We start from the raw sequence: 4737 nt of genomic DNA, 5'->3' as shown, positions 1-4737 counted from the left end.
GAGGGGGATGCACCACGAGAACTGCAGCTGTGGGGATCCTGTGATTGAGGCGTCTAATCACCTCCTGAGTGGTGATTAGACGCTTAGGCTCGCCCAGTTTCTCATCAGTCAGAACTTCAGCTTGCTCTGGAAAAGCTTTTAGTAGAGTGAGCATTTTGTACATTCATTTCAGCTTGGAGGCAAATACCTTTTTTCTTTCTTTCTTTCTTTTTTTTTTTTTTTTTTAAGAGTTTAATGTTCCAGTTAGAGATTTAAAAGATTACATAACCCAAAAAACATCGATGCCATCCTCGGAGACACAATGCGAGAACGGGAAGAACTCCAAGAACTACATCTGCAGAGCATAAATCTCTGAGTAAAGCCCTCAAACTTTCAAACTCTCAATGAAAGGGATGGGCCTTTTTACATGTTGATGTAAAAAAAAAAAAAAAAGCCTTTTACAACTGGGTTACCCACTTATAAAGGTGTTCTACAAACTAATAGACCTTTATTGTCTTAATCAAGGTGAAACTTTCCCCAGTGCAACAGTTTGGGTATAATTGCAATTGCAAGGCAATACCGGCACAATAAATCTTAGCCTGACTAGATTTAGTAGCAATAAAATTAGCATTAATGGGATGATCAGTGGAGACCAACCATGCTGGCAGACATTCAGTTGGTTGGCATGAGCTTTTCTTTCATTATAGTAGGTTTTCCTATAGGTTAGCTTAGCTTTAGTTAGCTTACTTTTGTTTGTACCCAAAGGTAGATGCAAGGCGAACACATCCATGCAAACACACACGGTAAAATGGAGGAACACGTGTTTTGCATTTACTTATTTATTTCAAAACTGGTTTTTATCAACAAAACAAATAAGTGCATACATAACCAAGAACAAAATCATTAGCTTGCCACTACTTCTCCATTTGGACACTAATTTAATCCTGTCCCTTATCTCGGTTTAATGAAATGTATCTCTTACCAACTCAATAATTATCAGAAATTTGTAATTAAAAACATGTTGTGGTGTTCATATGCCGGTTCAGTTTACTTGCAAATAAGTTACACTGCATAAAACACAAATGATTACCCGTTACCTCTCAAAACGGGACAGGAAAATTTACTGACCTATAATAATAATAATCCATCCATCCATTTTCTTTACACCTTTGTCCCTTAGTGGGGTCGGGAGGGTTGCTGGTGCCCATCTCCAGCTTAATAATAATAACAATAATAATAACTGTAAATAACAACCGGACATGCATAATCATAAACAAATATGATTTTTTTAAAACTAATGCTGATAATGATAGTAAAATAAAAATAATAATCTACTAATAATGGTAAAAGTAACACAGAAGGAAGGAAGGAAGACGTCATAACACCTATTTGTGTTGATCCCCTTCTTCCCTACAGAGTGAGTAATATAGTTTTGTATTTATCTTTAAATGCGAATGAGTATTTAAAGACAGTGTACAGGGTGAGTTATACAGTTTATTTTTAAACTGGTTGATGCTTGAACTTCGACACAACCGGAACCTTTCACGTTTAATGGTACTTAATACTCCACAGTCAAATTCAGGTCAAAGCAGGGCATAAAACAGACGAGTGAAATGAAGCGTTAATGTCTCTTCAGTTTGTTCATTTCAAAAACAGCAGTAGGAAAAACGCTGTTTTGTAAAAGTATCTTGTCCTACATTGTTGTGTCTCCCCAATCAGCCTAGAGGACAGCTTATAGACCCAACCATGACACCAAGGCAAAGGATAAAACGGACTCAATAAAATCCTGGTAAAATGTCGCCGTTCTGGTTCAGTCAACATTAAACCGGTAAAGTTTCCTCAGACAGAAAAGGCACCGATGGGCCTTTTTGCACAATGTGTTGAAGTTGGTTTCAAAGTTTAGATGACCTGAATGACTGGGAGTAAAACCAACATTCTCACCACGACATGAATTATTCAGCATCTCGTCCGATACGAGCATAACTCTGTGTGTGTGTGTGTGTGTGTGTGTGTGTGTGTGTGTGTGTGTGTGTGTGTGTGCGTGTGCGCGTGTCTGTGTGTGTACACACAAGACGACCGCCTGCTGCGACGCTACATCTGGATCGATTTGTAAGGAGCGGACACAAAGGGGCGCCAGGAGGGCGTGTGCCGCCTCGTAATCAGTACAGGCAGTCACTGGAGCAACCGACAGTCAGTCCAAACAGAGACGGAAGGTCACCAGGCAAAGATGGACTGTGTTAGGTCTGTGTGATCGCCCGACATGACGGAAATGTCACAGTGACTGGAAACTGGAACCAGTCCTGAGTGCATGACTCAGAGTCAGCGACAGACATGATCCCAGTCATCAAACAGTACAGTCAGGTTCGACTTTTTATTCAAACTGGTTAGACGTTTTCCACCTGAACGTGTCTAACCATGTGTAGCAACCATCACAAACTGAAATCAGTCGTTTTACGTTGATGACGGAGGAATGCCTTCTTCCCTTCAGAGTGGCTCTTCAGCCCGTGTTGGAAATCTTTTCACAGTGGATAATGGCGCTCTCTTAGTAGCTTCAGCTAGTACCTAAACAAAGCTCTGTTGCTTTTTTCATGTCCAGGACACTATGGGACTTGTACGTGGGCCTAAATATTTAAGCAGGTAAACCTGATGACTTCAGGCTTTTCAAGTTTTTACCCTTGAATGAGCCAGACTTACAAAATTCTCCTGTGTCTTCGTGGTTGAGTTGTTGTCCTAAAATACATTAAATGGTGTGTCTTCATTCAACTCAGAGGATATCAGATACTTAGAAATACTCTATGTAAACTAGAGGTATAATAGATTTGGGTTTTTTCATTGTAGTTTAGTAAAAAATGAAAACAAAGGGCATCATATCTATAATTCGAACATGTTTTAGTTCGTTTTACAAGCGGACAGCATAGTTCTAGTTGGCTCTAGTTGTTCCCGTTAATTAATGTTTTTATTTATTTCGGTTAAATGCAAAAATGCGTTCTCAGCCTCAGTTTTTGTTATCTCGCTAGTTTCAGTTTACTACAATGACCTCGATGTAAGCTCCTGAATTTGAAGAAAGTCCAGGAGAAAACGTGATCTTGCTTATTATTCGGGCATTTACAAATGGAAATTATGTTGGTGACGGCGACTGAGGGCGAGGAATAAAAGGTTTATCTGGTTTCATAAATACTCTAATCCCTGCATCCTCATCTCACTCCAAGCTCCGCTCAAAACTGAGCAACTCTTAAGTCATCTTTTGACCCAAACAGCGTGTAAATCTAAGCTTAAGTTTTAGTCACACAACCTGCATTTATGTGTACATGTAGAGTTTTAACAGTTAAATCCTCTAACCATTAGAAATGTGTCTGTTCGATGCACTGGCATTTAAACGGCCCGATTTGCTAAAGCATGTTCAGTAAAATTCAGTCATTCCTCTGGCAACCAGAGATGTTTGTTTGTAACCACAGGCTGTGTGGGGAGCTTGGGTTGAAATCTAACAGGGCATGTTCCCAGTGCGTCTGAGCCGGTCCAGTTCAAGTTTGTCTACACGACTCTCACGTACTGACAGCCATGAGCCATCCTGCACCCAGCTCTTCCTCCCACACGGTTTGACCTTGTTCATTATCGAATGCGTTCCTAATCTTCTGAGCTCGGCTGCACAAGCCATGAGGAATAAAAAAAAAAAAAAATCCGGAGCTCTGCTGAGACGATGGCCTTGGTGTTTTTTGCTTTTGCAATTATGACATTATCTAAAAGAAAAACGGTGGGGATCTGAATTGTGATGCTGCTTTACAGGAAGGATAGGAAATTAAAACAGGTCCTGGCTGGAATCTGTGCTGAAAACGTCTTTTATTAATCAGGCTCTCAGAGGATCCAGTTCCGATTAATATCTGTAGCGTTATGCGCCTTTTGTTTCTGTCTGTTTCCAGAAAGGTTATTGATTTATTTACAGATATTTAGGGCAGTCTATTTTTTTTAGTTCCTTTCTGTTTGCTTGTGAAATCCTTTATCGGAGAAACGGTGGCACATGGAAACAAAAGACTTTGCCTGCACGACAGCTATTTGAATGAATAATTAAATTGCAAATATAAACTGGTGTTTCCATATAACTGGATGAAAAAGTGACCAGAAAAGGCAGCAAACCTGATCCGACTGTTGTTTAGAGAATTACAGCGCCTGTTGAACTATTCACTACATTGCAATTTTATAATCTTAAGTGTTTTCCAGTCACCGCCACCAGAGTTTGTTCAGATTAATGGTTCAAAACTCGAGGCCTCAGACTGCAGATCAGCTAATATAGAAGTAATAGTAATAGTTCCCCCCGCCCCTTTTTTTTTATCTCTCACATCCCGTTCCAGACTCCATGCCAGTAGATGACAGAAATTGTTTGTTGCTGCTAATTGTTTCAATGTCTTTTTTTAAAACATGCAAATACATACGATTATATCCAAGTGGCTAATTTCCATCTCCAGTCCCATTGGCAGGTTGATGTATATGAGGTTAAGTAATAATAATAAAAAGTAACCTCAGATTACTGCACACATACAGAAGAAGAAGAAAAGGAGGTAAGTAAACAGTTGTTTGCAATTTAATTTATGATGGTTCAAAAAATGTAGCAACCAACATTTTTTGTCACTAAAATAGAGTTATATACAGTTAAACTACACTAAACAGGCTAATCGCACGACTGAGACACTTTACCAACTATCCATCCATCCATCCATTTTCTTCCGCTTATCCGGGGTCGGGTCGCGGGGGCAGCAGCTTCAG

The sequence above is a fragment of the Poecilia reticulata genome, linkage group LG14 (genome assembly GCF_000633615.1).
Source record: "Poecilia reticulata strain Guanapo linkage group LG14, Guppy_female_1.0+MT, whole genome shotgun sequence".
In the NCBI taxonomy this organism is placed as follows: domain Eukaryota; kingdom Metazoa; phylum Chordata; class Actinopteri; order Cyprinodontiformes; family Poeciliidae; genus Poecilia; species Poecilia reticulata.
Note: the sequence above shows the minus strand (reverse complement) of the source record.